At 48.3% G+C, this 22,272-nt stretch overlaps 1 protein-coding gene across 6 annotated transcripts in view; it reads right to left on the minus strand.

The window, feature by feature from the left end:
* Nucleotides 1–22,272, minus strand: part of LOC119956143 (cardiac-enriched FHL2-interacting protein) — a 141,189-nt gene that overhangs the window by 84,119 nt on the left and 34,798 nt on the right. The window lies entirely within an intron of this gene.

Consider the following 22,272-nt stretch of genomic DNA (forward strand, 5'->3'; position numbering starts at 1 on the left):
ATTTCCAAGAGACTGGAAACAGATAGCAGGGGCGGGGGTTCTCCGGTCTCCGACGACGGAGTTCTGCGATTGGCTGGAGAATCCACATTGGCACCAAAATCAAGGACAGCTCAACTTATGTGATGCTCCACCCCCTCTAAAGTGGCATACTTTAGGTGTAAGCCGCACGCCGTATGGACAGCCTCAGGACATTACCTGAGGCCCTGCCCCCGATGCTCCGCCCCTGATTGGCCGAGATCCTGACGGCGAGCGTCTCTCATGCTAATTTGGGTCGGGAACCTGACGTGGCGGCTGCGGAATGAGTCCAGGCGCCGCCACAGTCGAGGCAGAGCTGATCCGTGGGCAGGCATGGCTGGGGGCACTGATGGGGGGGGGGGGGGGGGGGGGGGGGGGGGGTGGTCCGGGGGGTGGCGAGCCTGGCCAAAGGGGAGCGCTATTTGGCAGGCCGGGTCCCGCGTGCGGCCGGTGCATGTTGCTCGGCGCAGCCGCTGCAGGCTGCCGCCATGCACGCGCACGGCCACGAACCCGGCAATTCTCTGGCTGTATTGGCAGCTGGAGTCAGGTGCTCTACGTTGCGTGCCTGCTAGCCCGCCCCACCAGACGGGGGATCGGTGGCTGTTTTGCGCGTTTCTTCGGCCGTTAAAGGCCATCGTTCCCACACCGGCATCAGCACTTAGTCTCAGAATCGGAGTATCCAGCCCATGATCTTTAATGCTCCTGCATTTTCCCATGTTCTCACATTTTTGATCCTGGGGAAGATTAAGTTCGAGAAGGAGACTGTGCCATCCATTTCGCTTTCAACAGAGGCCTTGTGATTCTATACAGTACTATAATTTTCAATTACGCATCGCTGTTCTGGTTCAGAGGATTAATACATAATATTCCAACAAATTATAGAGTCACTTGAAGAGCCATCAGAAATGTACAGCGCTGTGCTCCTGACATCAAATTAACAATAGGGAATTTGGCCAAGTGAAATGAAAAAGTGGAAGGTTTGCTCATCAGAAAATCTCTTACTGATGGACGAGGTTTAGCAAAGTAAGCCAAGTTGAGTTGATTTGATAAAGCAAAGTAAGTAATTGCTGACAAATTCAGCTCCTGCAGAACTGAATCGAAAGGGAAGAATTGGGAACTGTGTTTATGAAGATCTCCTTTGATTGCGATTTCATTTTCGATCATGTTTCTGATTTCAAAACTTCACGTGTATAAAGCAGCTGATGTTAACGCTCATGATCCCTGTGAACTGTGTAACTGCAACAAACCGGAACTCCCCAAAGCTTATCCACTATCTTCAACGCACAGGAGTGTGATGGAACACTCTACATTTGCCTGCATGATTGCAGCTCCAGCAATACTCGGGAAACTTGACACCATCCAGGACAAAGCAGCCCACTTGACTGGCACATCACCACCCACTGCCATTGGATGGCCGTCCTATTCACTCCCTCCACCATCAATGCTCAATGGTAGTAGTGTGTGCCATCTGCAAGATGCACTGCGGCAACTCCCCAATGTCCCTTCGGCAATACCTTCCAAACCTGTGACCTCGACAGCTAGAAGGACAAGGACAGCAGATGCAAGGGAACACCACCATCTGCACATTCCCTTCCAAACCACATCCTGACCTGGAACTATGTTGTTGTTCCTTCAGTGTCGGGTCAACTTCCTGGAACTCCTTCCCCAATAGCACTGTGGGTATACCGGCATCACATGGACAGCAGCAGTTCAAGAAGGCAGCTCACCACCACCTTCTCAAGAATAATTGCATCTGTCTGTGACAGTATTTAAAAATTATATTTTTATTAAGCTTTTGTCATTTTCTGCAAAAATACAAACAGTAAACCTTAGAAAGAAAACAATTTAATCTACGCAATTCCCCATCTCAAAACAAGCCCACTGGGTCCCTCTGCCCCCCCCCCCCCCCCCCCCCCCCGCGTCCCCCCCCACCCCTCCCCAACAGCTAACAGTAACCAATGCCTTGAGATACAATATAAATGGAAGCCATCTCTGATAGAACCCTTCAATTGACCCCCCTCACAGGTTATTTGGAATTTTTGAGGTGCAAAATCTCCATGATGCCACGCCAAGGCACTGGGGGACTTCGCCAACCTGCAACTCAACAGGACTCGCCCCAGAGCAGCCAATGAGGCGAAGGCAAGGACATCTGCTCCCGCACTCGTCTGCATCTCCGGGAAGTCCGAAACCCCAAATATAGCCACAGAAGGCCAGGGCACCAGCTCAATATTCAGGATCGCCGACACAGTGCCAAAGAAGAGACCCAGAAACCCACAAGCTTGGGTCAGTGGATTAATACATAATATTGCAACAAATGATACACATCAATTGAGTCACCAGAAGAGCCTCCCTTTGTGTTGGGACCCCCTACTTTGTGGTGTGTGTCACTACAACCGTGCTAAACGAGATATATCGTGAACAGATCCAGCAACCCAAGATTGGGTGTCCATGAAATACTGTGGGCCATCAGTCAACCACAATCTGTAACCTCATGGCCTGGTATGTCCCTGACCCTACCATTACCATCAAGACAGCGGGTCAACCTTTTTCCATAAATTAAAAAAAAACATTCCACAGAGAACAAACTGACAGTGGATAATGTTTAAGTTGCACGCATGTGGCACAAATAAGCTGTGCACAGCAAAAAGATATTGGAAGCAACGTTGATGACTGGTGGATTGGCCTTGCTAAATTGCCCGTAGTGTCCTAAAAAAGTAAGTTTGGGGGGGGGTGGTTGTTGGGTTACGGGTATAGGGTGGATACGTGGGTTTGAGTAGGGTGATCATTGCTCGGCACAACATCGAGGGCTGAAGGGCCTGTTCTGTGCTGTACTGTTCTATGTTCTATGTTCTTGTACAGAGGAAGTACAATGTCAAATGGAAGACAAAGATAAACCAGATATTTAAGAAGGTAGCTATTCTAGAACACCGTGAGAACCATGATGAGACCATCAATTCACGAGACACGTGCTTTAAGATATGAACAGTGGTTTTAATCTACTTACAACAGAGCCAGCCTGTAACACGATGAACACTGGATGAACTGGTCAGCTGGCTCTGGGCATCGAACTTTATACAGCAGTCCAGGGGGAGGAGCCGTGGGCGGAGCCAAGGGTGGAGCCCTGTACAAACTCCTATGCATTCCCAGTGCTACTCCCCCTAGTGGTCGGGCAACGCAACTGCGCTTACAATAATATGGTATCATATATATTACAGTGTGAATTACATTCACCACAAACCAACGAAGCCAAAACTCGACACTGCAGTCACAAGCTATCTGTCGTGACATAATGTTCTGAACAGGAATGGCTCTTTGGCCTACAATGAAAATCACTGGTCTGCCAGTGCGGAAGGTTGTCCATGACAGAGTGCTGCAGACATGCCACATTCTAAGGTCAAGGACTATGTGCTGAGAGATGGACTAGAGCTTAGGCCAGCTAACACAGGTTGGCAGACTGAGGGAAGTCTACCATCAGCCGTAATATACCGAGGGGCTGGAAGATGTGTCGAACCTCTTGTGCTGTATGCCTGACATGGAATGTTCATTGTAAATATCAACCATATGAAACTGGATTGAGGCAGCCCACTTTGCAAAATGCTGGAAGGAGAAAAGTTGAATTCTACTGCATTTCCTGTAACTTACAATATTTTGGAATTTCTTTTTCTTTGGCGGTCACTTATTCGCGAGTGTGATTGTCCACCTCAGAAACTCCATGTTACTGGTCATGGGTCTGTGGATCCTTGCACGGCTGAGGAGCCCGAGCCTAGAGCCGTATCTTTGACCACACACCTGGCAGGTGTTTCTAGGAGGTGGGATCGGTCCTTGGACTCTAGATCGCTGGGATTCCTTTCTCAGGCTCCTTTTCCGGGCCTCCTCTTGCCGTCTGGTGTCCTTGAAGGATTGTGTCCCTTCAATCAGGAGCTTCCTCCAAGTAAGTCTCTTCTGAGCCAAGTATTGATGTCCATGTTGCATTTCTTGAGGTGAGCCTTCAGGGTGTCTTTGAACCGCGTCCTTTGTCCTCCTCTTGTTCAGAAGTCTTCCTTGAGCCGGGCAAAGAAGATTTGCTTTGGCAGTCGGGACCCTGACATCCTAAGCACACGGCCGGCCCAGTGGAGTTGGTTTCGGATGATTTTGACCTCAATGATGGTGCTCTTGGCTTCTTCAAAGACGTGGATGTCAATACCCCTGTCCTCGCCGCTGATGCAGAGAATTTGTCTCAGAAAGCGGTGATGGCATCTCTCCAGAGCCCTGAGATGGTGTCTGTATGTATACAAGGTTTCTGCGCCTTATAGAAGAGTTGGGAGGATGACCGCCTTGTACACGAAGATCCTGGTGGCAGCACAGATGTCGCGGTTGTCAAAGAATCTCATGCTTAGGTGTCCAAAGGAGATGCCAAAGGATTGGATAGGATGTTGGGTCTCTGCATCGATGTCAGCATTAGACGAGAGGTGGCTCCCCAGGTATGGGAAATGTTCCCTGTTTGGTACGGTGTGGTGAATGTAACGTAGTAATTCACACTGTATTTACCAATACCATTGTAAGCACAGTAGCGTTATCCGACCACTAGGGGGAGTAGCTCTGGGAATGCTCAGGACTTTGTACAGGGCTCCACCCTTGGATCCGCCCACGACTCCTCCCCCTTGACTGCTGTATAAATAACTGTGTCCAGAGCCAGCCTGCAGTTCATCGAGAGTTTAACGGGTAACAGGCTGGCTCTGTAGTAAGTAGGTTAAAGCCACTGTTCATATCTCAAAGCACGTGTCTCGTGAATTGATGGTTCCATCATACGGTTTCTCCATTGATCTTGATGGAGGGAGAGAGTGGATTTTGCCCTGGGGCGGGTTGGTAAAGGACTTGAATATTCTTGAGGATGAGGCTGAGACCCATTCGTTTGGTATCCACCCGTGACGGTGTTACGCATGGCTTGGAGATTCTCCTGAGGGAGTGGAGATGGAAATGTCATCCACAAACTAAAGTTCCACGAGCAATGTCAGTGCCGGTTCCTTCTTGGATTTCAACGGCTTGAGTTTGAAAAGTTTTCCGTCCATCTTGTCGATGGTGGGGCTGGTTTAGCTCATTTGGCTAGACAGCTGGTTCGTGATGTAGAGCAGGGTGGGTTCAAATCCCGGCTGAGGTTATTCATGAAGGCCCCGCCTTCTCAACCTTGCCCCTCACCTGAAGTGTGGTGATCCTCAGGTTAAATCACCACCAGTCAGCTCGCCGCTCGCCCCCCCCCCCTCCTCCCTCAAAGGGGAAAGCAGCCAATGGGACTATGGCGACTTTACCTTTTACCTGGACGATGTCCACTCCGTTGGGCAACTTGCTCGTGACAAGATGAAGTACGGTGGCGATGAACATGGAGAAAAGGGTGGGGACGGTGACACATCCCTGTTTTATTCCAGTCTTGACCTCAAAGGTTTCCGTCTTATTTCCATTGGCGAAGACTGTCGCCGACAGCTTTTCATGGAGGGTGTTGATGACTTTCTCTGGACAGCCGTCCTTTGACAAGGTCTTCCATAGCACTCCCCGACTGACTGAGTCAAAAGCCTTGGTCAGATCGATGAAGGTCATGTAAAGTGGGTTGATGTTGCTCCTGGCATTTCTCTTGGAGTTACTGAACAGTTAAAATCATGTCCGCTGTACCACGGTTTGATCGGAAGCCACACTGGCTTTCCGGAAGAATCTCTTCAGAGACTTGGAGAAGGTGACGAGCAAGGATTTGGCTGACGATCTTCCTAGCGAAGGAGATTCCTGGGTAGTTCCCACAGCCCATTTTGTCTCCTTTCTTGGAAATGCTGGCGATGACGGCATCCCTGAGGTCAGCAGGAATTTCCTATCTGTCCCAGATTTTCAGGAGGAGCTGATGGAGATGAAGGGCGATCTCTTCTCCAGGTTTGAAGATCTCTGCTGAGTCACGTCCCGTCTTGCAGCTTTTCAATTCTTCATTTGTTTAATGGTGGCTTCGATTTCATCCACGCTTGGCGAGTCCAAGATAATGTTTGATGGGGAGTTGGGGGATTTCCTCAAACATGTCCTCATCTATGGGTGTATCACCGTTTAGGAGTTCTTTGAAGTGTGCTCGCCATCGAAGGCAGATATTTTTTCTGTCTATCAAGAGGATTCCATCCTTATTCCACACCAGTTTGAGGCCTCGGGTGTTGGGTCCATATATTGCCTTGGAGGCGCTGAAGATGCCCCAGTGTCATGCTTGTTGGCGAGAAGTTGCAGCTCCTTAGCTTTCTCAGTCCACCATTGGTTATTGATTTCCCTAGTTCTTCTTTATACCTCCACCACGGCTAATTGATGAGCTTTCCTCTTTGCCTTGCTGGTAATGCCGTTTTTCCAGGTGTGGAGAGCTTTCCTATATTGGAATGTAAACATTTTATGTTTTTGGATGACCACAGTATTGTAAACTGTGAAAACGACAGCGTGGGACATCAAAAGGACAACTTGGTGGAGTGGGCAGATAGGGGGCAGATGATGTTCAATGTGGAGAAGTGTGAGGTGATGTACTTTAAGACCATAAGACCATCTGACATAGGAGCAGAATTAAGCCATTCAGCCCGATTCTGCTTCATCATTCAATCATGGCTGATAATGTTTCTCATGCCCATTCTCCCCATAACCCTTGGTCCCCTTTTTAATCAAGAACCTATCTATATGGGCGGCACGGTGGCACAGTGGTTAGCATTGCTGCCTACGGCGCTGAGGACCCGGGTTCGAATCCCGGCCCTGGGTCACTGTCTGTGAGGAGTTTGCACATTCTCCCCTTGTCTGCGTGGGTTTCACCCCCACAACCCAAAGATGTGCAGGTTAGGTGGATTGGCCACGTTAAATTGCCCCTTAATTGGAAAAAATGAATTGGATATTCTAAATTAAAAAAAAAAAAGAACCTATCTATCTCTGTCTTAAAGACACTCAGTGATTTGGCCTCCACAGCCATCTACAGCAAAAGTTCCACAGATTCACCATCCTCTGGCTGAAGAAATTCCACCTAATCGCAATTTTAAAGGTTCGGTCTGAGGCTGTGTCTCGGGTTCTAGTTTTTCCGACAAGTGGAAACATCCTCTCTGCATCCACTCAATCCAGGCCTATCAGTATCCAGCAAGTTTCAATAAGATCCCCCCTCATCCTTCTAAACTCCGAGTACAGTCCCAGTTCCTCAACCGTTCCACATACGACAAGCTCTTAATTCCAGGGATCATTCTTGTGAACCTCCTCTGGATCCTTTCCAAGGCCGGCACATCCTTCCTTATACACGAGGCCCAAAACTGCTCACAATACTCCAAATGGGGTCTGACCAGAGCCTTATACAGCCTCAGACTTACATCCCTGCTCTTGTATTCTCGCCCTCTCGACATGAATGCTAACGTTGCATTTGCCTTCCTTTTGGGAGGAAAAACATGGAGAGACAATATAAAATAAATGGTAAAATTCTTAAAGAGGGACAGGAGCAGGGAGACCTGTAGGGCATGGTAGGACATTGGTTAGCACTGTTGCTACAAAGTGCCAGGGACCCAGGTTCGATTCCCGGCTTGGGTCACTGTCTGTACGGAGTCTGCACGTTCTCCCCGTGTCTGCGTGGGTTTCACGCGGCTGCTCCGGTTTCCTCCCACAAGCCCCGAAAGACATGGGGCTGGATTCTCCGCCCCACTGGGCCACATTTCTGCCCCGACCCGCCGACGGGATTCTCCGTTACGTCGGCCGGTCAATGGGGTTTCCCATTGTGGGGCAGCCCCACGCCATGGGGAAACCCCCGGGCTGCCGGTAATACGGAGAATCCCGGCGACGGAATCCCGCCCATGCTGTTGGGTAATTTGGACATTCTGAATTCTCCCTCCGTGTACCTGAACAGGCGCCAGAATGTGGCGACTAGGTGCCTTTCGCAGGAACTTCATTGCAGTGTTAATGTCAGCCTACTTGTGATTATTACTATGTGTATGTGCATGGATCATTGAAGGTGGCAGTACAGGTGGGGAGAGCAGTGAATAAAGCATACAGCGTTCTGGACTTTATTAATAGGGACATAGAGTATAAGAGCAAGGAGATTCTGCGGAACGTCTACACGGCACATCATTCTGTAGAGTTCTGGGCACGAAACTATTGGAAGGACGTGAATGCACCAGAGGGAGTGCAGGAACAGGCTGATAGAAATGTTCAAAATCATGAGGGGGTTGGACAATGTAAAAGGCTCGATAAAGAATTAAAGTGATCCGATCTGAGAAAAAAACCTTTTCACACAGCCAGTGTTTGGGTCTGGAATACACTGCCTGGAAATGTGGTGGAGGCAGGTTCAATTGAGGCGTTCAAGAGGGCGTTAGATGATTGAATGGAAACAATGTGCAGGGGAATGGCACCATGTCATGATGCTCACTCGGAGAGCCGGTGTCGGCGCGATGGGCCAAATGGCCTCCTTCTGCCCCCGAACAATCCTGCGATTCTGGGAAAGCCATCAGCCGTTTTCAATTGTATTGCGAGGCCGTGGCATGATTTTGTTCTGGAGACTTCTGCTTCCATTAGCACCAGTAAAACATACTGTTTTCAACAACATAAAGAGGATGTTGTTGCAGAAAATTACCCTGCAAATAGCAACAGCAGATGGAGAAATTAAAGAAAAATACAACACTTTGTGCTTGTGTGAAAAGACTGCACTAAAGTGGCAATTAAAAAGAAAGTGTGACATTGAGCCAAAGATTGTCTGCAAGTTCCTTTGTCAGGACAGTCAGCTGATCGTGGAAGGTGATGCAGTGACTGGCCTTTGCCCAGCCTAAGAGAAGATCAAGGGAAAAAAAATCAATTTGCTTCTATTAAGATCCAGTTTCTGAGAGACAATCTGCTCAATTATTTAAATCGTAATCGAATTGGATTGAATTGTATCATTTATTACTTTCACTGAGGTTCGTCCTTCCTTGAATGGTGAAAACAACACCTGGTTACCAAGCCAAAATCCCACGCAGCATTGCTCCGGAGAGAGCCAGCACTGACGATGCAGAAGGGGGGAGAGAAATTGGACGCTCATGTACAAACCTTATCACACTCAATCCACATTCCCGTGTATTCCACTACGTTCCTCCCAATGTTATTTTGCACCAGAAAATAAACTTGGGCCCGAATTTTCAGGAAAAGAGTGGTCAGGGATGGGAGCCCGGATGTCATTTTACCCTCTAACGAGTGTTGATTGGCATAAGGTGGCACTTCCGCCACTCACCCGGGAGGAAGCCTCGCCTCGGAGAGCGTCCAGCCAATCAGATTGCCGGAGATCTGGGGAATAGGTCAGCAGCAGGGGTCCCAGGGCAGGGAGGGTGGGGAATGCCTGGTGTGGGGGAGGGGGGGTCTCGAGGGATAGGTTTGGGGAAGGGCGGGGGTGAGTGAGGCCTAAACGCCAACAGGCCTTGAGGGCCTGATTGAAGTCACCATTCCTCAGCCTATTGTTATGGGCCAGGGTTTAGAGAACCCCAAAGTGTATCATGGAGTTCACCTGACCCACAACCTTTAATAGATGGTGGTATGGGGAGCACACGGTCCACTCTACAGATGTGATACAGCATAAATGGAAAAGTATTTTTTAAAGCAAAACAATGTTTATTTTATGAACTCAAGTTAAACTTTTTAAAACATACAGTGAACATCTCAGCAACAATTAATTCAAATACAACCCCCAAAGAATACAAGACTAAGTAATCCTTTAAACTTTCCTTTTAACACCCATAAGAATTAAAAACACCTTTTTACAGAAAGACATCAGGTTTAACTTCACTACTGAGAACAGTTACCATGTTGAAATCAGCAAATGGACATTCATAAGCTTGCAGAGATTCACACACATCCTGCCGTGATTGCAACTTCTCCAAAACTAAAATGAAACCAAACCCACCCTGCAGCAAAAAGCCTAAAGCGAAAGTAAAAAGCTGACAGACAGCCCAGCTCCACCCACTCTCTGACATCACTGCCGTAATAAACACCCATTTCTTAAAGGTACTCTCACTACAGATACTTATATACACACCCATTTATAAACACTCATTTCCTAAAGGCACTCTCACATGACACCTTCCTGTCCGAGATCGAGCTTACTTTACTTTTGCCTTCCCCCCCCACCTAGGATGACGGGGCAATCTGTGTTCTGTCCGCCAGCCATGAAGTTGAGGCTGGGTGGGGAAACAAACACCCAGTGGGCATGAAAATGGCCGTAATTGGGGCAAGGGTTTGGGCCTACCATCCCAGGCCCTGCCTGCCCCAGTGTCAAATCTCTACCAGGTTGGGGCAGGTAGGAACCAGGAGGGAATCCCGTCCATGCAACTTCATCCTCCCATCCCTGGCATGCCCCCCCCCCCCCACCCCACCTAGGTGCCGGAGCAGCGAGAGGGGTGCGGTGATGGTAGTGGTGGGGGAAATGTAGAGTTTTCAGGTAATCAGTGGCAGATGGGATCTCCGACAACGCAGAATTAACGTCAACCTAGATTTTGCACTTATCTGTCTGGAGAGGGACTTGACCCCACACCGTTCTGACTCGGAAATTACATTGCAATTCGTTAAGCCACAATTTTTCTTCAAATCTTGTACCTCCAAGCTGCAAGGGCTACAACCCTAATTTGTGTAATGCAATCTCGTGGTCTAAACCTTCGAGTCCATGTGTCATTCTTGTAAATCAGCACTGCACTCTCTCCAAGGCCAAACTTTCATTCCAACGTCTGATGCCCAAGTACTCCAGGCTTGGACAGCTAGTACTTTGCGTATATATAACTTCGAGACCCTTGTATTTCATCCTCTAAATGCCTACATTCCTTTGGGCACATTACAGCTCTCAACTCAATTGAGTTCAAGAACCTTAGACTGTGACCTTTCACTTCCATCTTAACCCCTTTTCTTATGTCCAAAACATATTTATTGTCTCGATGCAAACCCTCTTCTCTCCCCCAGCTATCTGTAACTTGGTCTTTAGTTTTGCTTTCACTGAGCGCTAACCTTTATTTTCCCATTGGCCCGTTCTAATATCGTTAGTTTCCATAGAATCCCTATAGAGCAGAAGGAGGCCATTCAGTCCATCGAGTCTGCATGACCCTCCGAAAGAGCACCCTACCTAGGCCATCTACCCCGCCCTATCCCCGTAACCCGTACATTGATCATGGCCAATCCACCTAACCCGCACATCTTTGGATTGTGGGAGGAAACCGGAGCACCCGGAGGACACCCACGCACACACGGGGAGAACGTGCAACTCCAGACAGTCAACTTTTTGTCATACTGCTACCTTCTCCGGCCATTAATGCTTCCTCTGTCGCATGACAGACCCATCTTTGTCTCCTCGCTCCCACCCATCACTGACTTTCTGCTGAGGCTGCTCCACCCTCACTCACACAGTGTATAATCCATCACATTGTTCCCTCTCTTTAGCTCTGAAGAAGAGCCATACAGACCCAAAACGTTAACTCTATATTTTCTCTCCACAGTTGTAGCCAGACCTGCAGGGTTTTACCAGCGTTTTCTGTTTTCATCCCATTAGCCTTTTAGGTTGGTTTCTGGTTTAAGATTTGTGGATGTGGACCGTGATTGTTTCTTGCTTTCCATCATTGAGAAAGTATTTAGATGTATCTATTTCGGGCCAAAGTTGGTGACATTGCTGTTGCCTGCATTGAAATCCAATTGTCACAGTTAAAGCTATGGGTTTGAGTGAGCAATCTTTCAATTCAGCGGTGAGGGAGGCGCCAAACTGAACCACGCAGGATGAAATGAAATAAAAGGTTGGAAAGTAACTTGTGAAGAAGACGTGAGGAGCCTACAAAGCGCCATAGAAAGGGTAAGCGAGTAGGCAAAAAATCTGGCGGATGGGGTATAATGTGCGCAAATGTGAAGCAGCCCATTTTGGCGGCTTTGTGAGGGCCACGAAGAATCCAGCACGAGTTTGTAGAATAGAAAGAAATAACTTTATTTACAATCACATATATACAACAGCAGCAGTTGCTGCTCACTCCTCTCTAGCTGGTTCCATACTGGCCAGCTCTATTGGTGCAGGGACTCTGAGAATGATTTCTCCCCCCTGCCTCATTGGGGAAGCTCGTACCCCCTAAGGATTGTGGGATTGCCATTAGTCCTCAGCCAATGGTCAGCAGGCAGGTTATAACAGGCGGGAAGAATAAAAAAGAAGCTTGTTATCTGAATAGTGAGAGATTGCAGAACTCTGAGGTGCAAAGGGATGAGGGTGTCCCGGCACATACATCACAAAATGCTAGTGTACAGATACAGCAAGTAATTAGGAAAGCTAATAGAATGTTATCATTTATTGTGAGGTGAAAAGTTTAATAGATTTCATAGAATTTACAGTGTAGAAGGAGGCCATTCGGCCCATCGAGTCTGCACCGGCTCTTGGAAAGAGCACCCTACCCAAGCCCACACCTCTACCCTATCCCCATAACCCAGTAACCCCATTCAACACCAAGGCCAATTTTGGACACTAAGGGCAATTTAACATGGCCAATCCACCTAACCTGCACATCTTTGGACTGTGGGAGGAAACCGGAGCACCCGGAGGAAACCCACGCAGACATGGGGAGAACGTGCAGACTCCGCACAGTGACCCAAGCCAGGTAGGGAGGTCATAAGGCCTCACCAATGTGCTGTACAGCTGTAGCTTGCCTATGGTAGAAGGATGCGCAGCTCCCTCTGTATCCTGCAACATTTCTCCGTTTAAATAATATTCGGAGGAGGCTGGGATGTCTAAGGGTATGGTTGAATATTGAAGGCTCTGGCATTATACGCTTTTCATGATCAACCATACTGTAACTGATGGGATCAAATGGTTCATAATTAGGAGCCCTGACCTCGTGGCATTTAAAGTTGCTGGAAGCACGTATCTTTAGTTTAAACTGTAACATGATTTACTTTCCATCTGCTTATGCGGGAGACGGCATCAAACAGCTCCAGTCAGATGGAAGAAGATAAAAGATCTCATGTCCCACGTCCTTCCAAATGAAGAACACTGGGTCATCTAACTTGAAACGGTATCTGTCTGACTCTGTGCGACAGAAGCTCATCCTGCGACAGCATGTTGGGTTATAAGTAACCAGCGATTAACACATGGCTGCAGGTCAGGAAAACGTGGCTGCACATTTTAAATGGCGGGTTTTTCCAGGGACTGTGTGTGGTGATGCAGGATTTGTGATGCCGCCCTGACACCCCACAGGTAGAGTTTTCAAATTCCACCCTGTGAAAGAAAAGCTGTCCAGTGGAATTCAATAAATCTGAGGGAAACATGGCCACGGAAACTAACAGACTGTCGTTAAAAACTCAGTTTGTTTTAAGTGACTTTCGAAAGTCTTTGAAGGGTTGTGACTGAATGGCACTAGTCAAAATGCTCATCATAGAATATAGAATTTACAGTGCAGAAGGAAGCCATTCGGCCCATCTCGTCTACACTGGCTCTTGGAAAGTGCACCCTACCCAAGCCCACATCCCCACCCTATCCCCATAACCCAGTAACCCCACCCAACACTAAGGGCAATTTTGGACACTAAGGGCAATTTAGCATGGCCAATCCACATCTTTGGGACTGTGGGAGGAAACCGGAGGCCCCGGAGGAAACCCACGCAGACACGGGGAGAACGTGCAGACTGCGCACAGACAATGACCCAAGCCGGGAATCGAACCTGGGTCCCTGGAGCTGTGAAGTAATTGTGCTAACCACTATGCTACCGTGCTGGCCATGGAGCGAGCGGGCAGGGACATGATGGGTCGAATGGTCTCGTTTTGTGCTCAAACAATTTTATGGCTCCATAAGTTTAGGATTGATGCTGAGGAGCTTTTCTACCTATGAGACACGAATAACGTGCATCTCCTTCCCGATGGGGAGAGATAGAAACTGTGGAATGATTCAAAAGATGCAGCGGTAAGGGATGAAAGCAAAGATTTCTACCAAAAACTGTGGCCTTGGAGTGGCTGCAGTAGAACACCTTAAGATTAAACCCTACCCCTGCTCCTGTGATCCTGACTCCCACTTTAAAGCATCTCAGTTACTCTATAGAAAGCATATTATAGGAGTGATTTGATTGCGGTTTACAAGGTGTTGGCATAGATCCTATATGTGTGAAGTGTTGGTTCCATGAATGAGGCGAGGACTGGGGTCCCAACCCCAACGTATGTGAGGCCAGATCGAGGTCAGATGTCAGGAGGTGAATATTGGACCAGTGGAACATTCTGCCATCGCGTGTGGTGAACGGTGATTCGCTGAATTCCTTCAAGCGAGAGCTGAACCTCTTTGCAGTTGGAAATGATCTTGAACAATGTCCGGGCTCTCAATGGTCTCCTGGGCTATTTTCGGTTTCCTAAGGTGGTCAGAGAGACTGTTTCCCCAACGCCCGAACCACATCCTTTCCTCAGACATAAAACCCAGGGCTAGACAGGAACAGCGCATTTACTGTCCCTGCTTGGTGGGCAGTGTATTTGTTTACTGGGGCAGCACGGTAGCATGGTGGTTAGCATAAATGCTTCACAGCTCCAGGGTCCCAGGTTCGATTCCCGGCTGGGTCACTGTCTGTGTGGAGTCTGCACGTCCTCCCCGTGTGTGCGTGGGTTTCCTCCGGGTGCTCCGGTTTCCTCCGGGTGCTCCGGTTTCCTCCCACAGTCCAAAGATGTGCGGGTTAGGTGGATTGGCCATGCTAAATTGCCCGTAGTGTCCTAAAAAGTAAGGTGGAGGGGGGGTTGTTGGGTTATGGGTATAGGGTGGATACATGGGATTGAGTAGGGTGATCATTGCTCGGCACAACATCGAGGGCCGAAGGGCCTGTTCTGTGCTGTACTGTTCTATGTTCTATGTTTAGATAAATGTGGTGACTCCATGCCCTGAGGTTTTCCAGTTGTTACACCGTTCATTTTTCCAGTGATTCAGTGATAGTGGAAATGGCAAAAAACAATTTTCTTAATCATGTCCAGGGTGGTAAGTGTCTTACCGCTGGTAGTTCAATAAAGGTTTGGGCAACAATATTAAAATATAAACAGAAGCGAAATGGAATTTTGATTGAGTAAATAAAGTGGATCGGTAATCAAAGGAAATATGTAGAAGTAGAATAAGAAATCGCTTATTGTCACAAGTAGGCTTCAATGAAGTTACTGTGAAAAGCCCCTAGTCGCCACATTCCGGCGCCTGTTCGGGGGAGGCTGGTACGGGAATTGAACCGTGCTGCTGGCCTGCCTTGGTCTACTTTCAAAGCCAGCGATTTAGCCCTATGCTAAACCAGCCCCTATGTAAGATGTAAGATTCAACTATGTAAGATAGTTGTTAAAACAAAATTGGGGATGGGAAGGTGCGGAGCAGTTTTTTTTACACAGTGTGTTGTCCTAAACCGGAATACAATGTTGTATATTCGTATTGACACAAATTGATACCAGTACAACTTGTAATTCACACCTGATGTACCATCAATTGAACGCGAGACGAGTTGCTGAACAAAAGTATGGCTTTAATATACTAGATGTTAAGCCCTGCGGTCGATTACAGTAGAAGGATGACCGCCGGGAGTACTGTGTATTTATACCCCACCCTGGAGGCGAGGTTAACTCAGCCTCTCGACCAATCGGGGAGCCGTCACATGACTGGTCTCAACCAACCGGTCGAGAGGCACATGACCGACCAGGGCCAATGGAAGCCGGTGTTCTGCACCAATGGCAGGCAGCTATGCTAATCATACCACCACAACACCCAATCTAATTTCTGAGCACACTTAATCCAGAAGGTTGCCTCACACTGGTCTGAGTTAGCAATATATATCCAGCCTAATGGAGGCTTACGAACATGCAAACATATGAATTAGGAGCAGGAGTAGTCCACTCGGCCCCTCGTACCTGCTCCGCCATCGTGGCTGATCTGATTGTCACCTCACATTCCTGCCGACCCCGATAACCTTTCACCCCTTGCTCATCACAAATCTACCTAGCTCTGCCTTAAAGGTATTCAAAGATTCTGCTTCCACCGCCTTTTGAGGAAGAGAGTTCCAGAGATTAGCAACCCTCTGAGAGAAAACAATTCTCCTCATCTCACTTTCAAATGAGCGAATGCCTTCCGAGCAAGCTATTAGCTCTGCCTGGACATGAAAGGATCTTTCAACAATCTTTTGCAGCAATTGTCTTCACAGGACCCCAAACCCTGCTCGACCCAATTCCACAGACACCAGCCATCCTCTGGAACTTTACACAAGCAGGCTAGATGGCCTGGAAATGTAGTAGAGGCAAATTCAACCATTGCTTACGAAAAGTAGTTCGGTAAGTTCTTTATTTAAAAAAATTCCAATTAAGGGGCAATTTAGAGTGTCAAATCCATCAACCCTACACATCTTTGGGTTGTGGGGGTGAGACACAAGCAGACACAGGGAGAATGTGCAAACTCCACATGGACAGTGATGCGGGGCCGGGATCGAACCCAGATCACCAGCGCCGTGCGGCAGCAGTGTTACCCACAGCATCACCATGCCGGCCCAGGTAAGTTCTTGAAGGTAAAAAGATTCTCAGGGTTACAGGACGTGGCGGTGAGTGGGAGTAGCTGGATTGGTTATGCAGAGCATGGGCTCGATGGGCAGAATGGCCTCCTGCTGTGCTGTAGCCATTCTATTATTCTATGAAGAGACTAAGGCCAGTTATAATATTCCCACCAAATAATTGGTCAAGGTTAGCCAACTGGGTACATACTGGAAAGCCCCCCCCCCGGGTCTGTATGAACTCATTGCATTCATCCCCTGTGTTGTTCGGACCCAGAAAGATAACTCAATAGACATTTTTAGCAACGTCACAGAAATCATAACCCGCTGTAAGGTGAAAATAAAAGGACAAATTACAGCCTTGGAGTTCAAAATCACAATTTGCTAACAGAGGAGGCAAGCCATTCAGCCCATCTTTGTTCTCCTAACCAGAAAAAAAATCAGTTGAATATTAAGGGGCGGGCAGGTGGGCGGTCGAATGGCTCCCTAAACCCGCTGGAAACCAAGTTGCTGGGGAGCCAACATCCTCACGCTGACCTGCCCCCACAACCGTAAAGCGCCACGGGTGACTAAACGAGGGCCATGGGACCTCCGCCCCTCAGTGGGGAGGGGCGTCCTGCCCTCTGGACCCGCCGGCGAATCCAATCGTCTGGCAATGCCAGCAGCCCCAAGAGGCTGAAGCTGGGACTGCAGGAGGAGGAGGAAGGCCCATGGATCCACGGAACAGGTTAGTCTGGGAAGGCCAAGCAGAAGATTATGGGGGACATGTTTGGTTTGATTAAAAAGTCTAATTGATCCTTGATTACTTATTTGAATGTGGTGGGCAGGCTATTCTGGCGCCCGCCCACCGTTTTATGAGGGTGAACTCAGAGGAGGGCGGGACAATGGTGGGGTGGGCACCCAGTCTACTTTACATGCCTCTTGTCCAAAACATGCCAGCTGGGTCATGGAAAATACCACCCCGTTTTGCTTCTCTATTTTAATTGCTTCTTCCACAATTCTAAACAATTTGTCTTTACTACAAAACTGGAAACCTATTCCATTCTATTCATCGCTTCACAGGTTAAAAAAAACCTGGTCACTGCTCTGAATAGGCATTGAAGGCAAGATGCTACTAAATTGCCCCTTGGTGTCCAGGGATGCACAGGTTGGGCTGCATGCCTATGGGATAGGGTGGGGTGGACGGGGGAGTGGACCTGGATAGATATAGATTTATTTCATAGAATTTACAGGCAGAAGGAGGCCTTCACTCAGCTCATCGAGTCTGCACCGGCCCTTGGAAAGAGCACCACGCCTCCACCCTATCCCCTTTAACCCTGTAACCCAACCTAACCTTTTTGGACACTAAGGGCAATTTAGAATGGCCAATCTACCCAACCTGCACATCTTTGGACTGTGGGAGGAAACCGGTGCACCCGGAAGGAAACCCACGCACACACGGGGAGGACGTGCAGACTCCACACAGACAGTGACCCAGCCGGGAATCGAATCTGGGACCCTGGAGCTGTGAAGCAACTGTGCTAACCACTCTGCTACCGCGCTGCCCACATGTATCGAGATACAGTGAAAGGTACTCTTCTGCGTACAGTCCAGGCAGATCATTCCATACATGAAAAACATAGGGCGGAATTCTCCGCACTCACGACGGGGCGGAGAATAGCGGGCGGCGTAAATTTTTACGGCCACGCTGGTCCGACGCTCTCCTGCTATTTCCCCCCCCCCCGCCTCCCGACACAAATCGCTGCCCGCCGTTTTTTTACGGCGAGCAGCGATTCACCCCTGGTCGATGGGCCGATTTCCAAGGCCTTTACGACCGTTTTTCTGAACGTAAAACACACCTGGTCTGACCGTTCGTAAAAACGGCCGTAAAGTCCCGATCTGGGGAACCATGGCACCGATTGGCACGGCAGTACCACGGCCGCCCCGCTGTATCCATTCGTGGGGCGGCTGAGGGGCATACCGGCCCGTGCATGCGCGGGTTTCACGCATATGCGTGATGACGTCATCCGCGCATACGCGGGTTGGAGTCGTCCAATCCGCGTATGCGCGGCTGACGTCATCTGACGCGTCAGCCGTCGCTAACTCTGGCTAGCGGGCTTAACGAAATTCGTCAAGCCCGCTATGCCGGAGGTCACGGCCGCGCGATGCTAGCCCCGAACGGGGGGCAGAATCGGTTCCCGGTCCGGGGGGGGGGGGGGGGGGGGGGGGAGGCTGGCGTCAAACCCGCCCGTTTTTGACGCCAGCTTCCCGAGTCTTCGTGACTCAGGAGAATCGCGCCCATAGAACATACGATAAATACACAATGTAAATATATAGACATAGATATAGATATCGGGTCAATTCTAAGGAGTGTAGTGCTAACAACAGTAGAGATGATGCATGGAGAGATCAGTTCAGTCCATAAAAGGGTGATTCAGGAGTCTTGTAACAGTGGGGAAGAAACTGTTTTTGAAACAGTTAGTGCGTGTTCTCAGCCTTTTGTATCTCCTGCCCGATGGAAAAGGATGGATGAGAAAATAACTCGGGAGCGAACTTTGATTATGCTGCCCGCTTTCCCAAGGCAGCGGGTGGTGTAGATAGAGTTAGTATTTGGGAGGCAGGTTCGTGTGATGGACTGGCCTGTGTAGGCAACTCTCTGTAGTTTCTTATGGTCTTGGGCCGTACAATTGCCATACCAGGATGTGATGCAACCGGATAGAATGCTTTCCAGGGTGCATTTGTAAAAATTGGTAAGAGTCAATGTGGACATGCCGAATTTCCTTCGTTTGCTGAGGAAGTAGAGGAAGTATTGTGCTTTCTTGGTCATAGCATTGACGTGGGTGGACCAGGATAGATTGTTGGCGATGTGCACACCGAGGAATTTGAAGCTGTCAACCATCTCCACCTTGGCACTTCTGATGCAGACAGGGGTGTGTATGATACTTTGCCTCCTGAAGTCAATGACCAGTTTCTTAGCCTTGCTGACGTTGAGGAAGAGATTGTTGCTGTTACATCACGCCACTAGATTCTCTATCTCTCTCATGTACTCTGACTCATTGTTGTTTAAGATCCGACCCACTATGGTCGTGTTGTCAGCAAACCTATAGATGGAGTTGGAGCCGAATTTTGGCACACAGTTATGTGTGTATAGAGAGTATAGTAGGTGGCTAAGCTTGAAGTCTTGTGGGAACCGGGTATTGAGGACTATTGTGTTCTTTCAGAGGGTCAGTGCAGACTCGATGGGTCGAATGACCTTCTTCTGGCCTGTGGGGTTTCTATGATACTGGGCCTATCAGAAAGGCAAACTCCAGCGTCTTCATTACAGTCATGGCTGGACACAACCGTGACTGTTATCTGGTCCACCTGTAATTCTTGACCACACAACATTTGAAAAAGACAGTGCTCAGCTGATTTGTTCCACCAGGTTGGGTCCCTCCAGCTGCATGGCACCTCGAGGTTTGAGTCAGATTGGTCAGGGTCACCGACGGTCAGATTGATTCAAGTAGTGCTGGCAGATTGGTTACTCTCTCCCTACCCACCTTCACCATGGCTAACCATGCAGTTTACTGACCCAACTTCCAGTTCAAGAACTCAAACATTTAAACGTCAGTCTGTTGCAAATGGGAAAAGTCCATTTGAACATATGGCAGAAGATGGACGGCGCGGTAGAACAGTGATTAGCACTGTTGCTTCAGAGCGCCAGGGTCCCGGGTTCAATTCCCGGCTTGGGTCACTGTCTGTGCGGAGTCTGCACGTTCTCCCCGTGTCTGCGTGGGTTTCTTCCGCGTGCTCCGGTTTCCTCCCATAAGTCCCGAAAGACGTGCTGTTAGGTAATTTGGACATTCTGAATTCTGCCTCTGTGTACCCGAACAGGCGCGGAGTGTGGCGACTAAGGGCTTTTTACAGTAACTTCATTGCAGCGTTAACGTCAGCCTACTTGTGACAATAAAGATTATTAAAAGATTATTTTAAAAAGTGTTCACGTAATTGACAAAGGGTCAAGTAATAAGAGAAGAACAAAGTTAAGCAATGCTAAAAAAAAGGCCTATGTTTTCATCGCATTGAAATGCAATGTATAGTTGCAGCTTGTGCCAATACACTGTACAAAAGACAATGAATTCCTTCTCTATTTGGGGACCATAACTGTTTAGACTTTCCGCAAGGCTCCAGATTTACAAGTACCACAGGTTCCATGTAGTTTGATCTTAGCCCTGTCGTGCAAAGGACATCCCAGACATCCTCATTCTCATTACACAGCAGATCTCACACTGGAGTTCAACCTCTTGATTAACAGACTGAAAGAATCAGAAGAACATCTGCCGAAACTATGAGCATATTCTTGATTCCAAACAAAACAAGAATCACACTGTTCACAAGTCAGGGTGGTCTTGGCAATGCTCCAAATAAGACCAGCTTTGCTTCTATTGTCTTCACATCGGGAGTTATAGATCAGCGTTAATTTTACCGGTTTTCATTGCCTTTGGCCATTGAGAATATGGAGTGTTGCAAATTCTCTACACCTGAACGTAAACAAACGCAAGTGTTGATAATGATCAACCCATAGACCTGTATTTGGACAGGGTTTTTAAGGGGGATTACAGAACGTGTTACAAAATGATGCGCACCAGGTGAACATAAAATTTAAATAATTTTCAGACAACGGGTGGTTTGGCGTCTGGATTGCGCTGCCTGGAAGTGTGGGGGAGGCAGCTTCAATCGAGGCACTCAAGAGGGCCTTAGATGATTGTTTGAATGGAAATAATGTGCAGGGGTTGGGGGAAAAGGCAGGGGAATGGCACTGAGGCACAATGCTCGTTTGGAGAGCCGGTGCAGAGACGATGGACTGAATGGCCTCATTCTGCAACGTAATAATTTTGTAATTCTGTGATGACTTGGACAAAAAAGCCATGTCACTAACAGTAGAGACCAATATCATGTGAGCCTATAGGATATTGTGGAAGTACCTTAACAGTTGTCTTAAAACCATAGAACAAGATGTATTATGAGATACCCCAGCTGAGGGCATATCCTACCCTTTACCCCCACGCTGACCCACCTACTTACGCACCTCATGCCTGATAATAGGTGGTTCCTGCTGTTCAAAGCATTCAGCAACTTGCTGTAAACGTTAAAGCAACCTCCATCACCGGTGGAATGAACTAAAGGCGGGCTCAACAGAGACGTTGCCAATTTAAAATCATAATTGTGTCGATGTTCAGAGCTAGAAGTAAGCGTTGCCTTTTGCCAATAACCACCAAATGCTTCTCTATCAACTTGTCTGTGCAAACTGAAAACCTGCTTTTAAAGGACAGGCGATAATATGGTACAAACGGTCTGAGTTAGCTATTAGCAATAAGCAAATGCACAAGCGCATAACTTGTCCGCAATAATGAAATGAAGCGGGCACATTTTTATTTCAGCCAAACAGCTCACAGTTGACAGCTGTCACTCAGATCCTTTCTCAGCGTGTGGCTCCGAGTTCTTCCGCTGCCAAAGGCACATTCGGCATAGCCCCTCTGCAAGATGACCAAGGTCTCCAAGACCAGACATGACATAGCTTCAGTAACACTTGGGAACGGTCAATAAAGAGCGGAAATGATTTACCCATCTATGCTTTCCCATTAAAGGGGCTGGATTAGCACAGGAGGGGCTGGTTTAGCACAGGGCTAAATCGCTGGCTTTGAAAGCAGACCAAGACAGGCCAGCAGCACGGTTCAATTCCCATACAGCCTCCCCGAACAGGCGCCGGAATGTGGCGACTAGGGGCTTTACACAGTAATTTCATTTGGAGCCCACTTGTGACAAGCGATTTTAA

The sequence above is a fragment of the Scyliorhinus canicula genome, chromosome 22 (genome assembly GCF_902713615.1).
Source record: "Scyliorhinus canicula chromosome 22, sScyCan1.1, whole genome shotgun sequence".
Taxonomy (NCBI): Eukaryota; Metazoa; Chordata; class Chondrichthyes; order Carcharhiniformes; family Scyliorhinidae; genus Scyliorhinus; species Scyliorhinus canicula.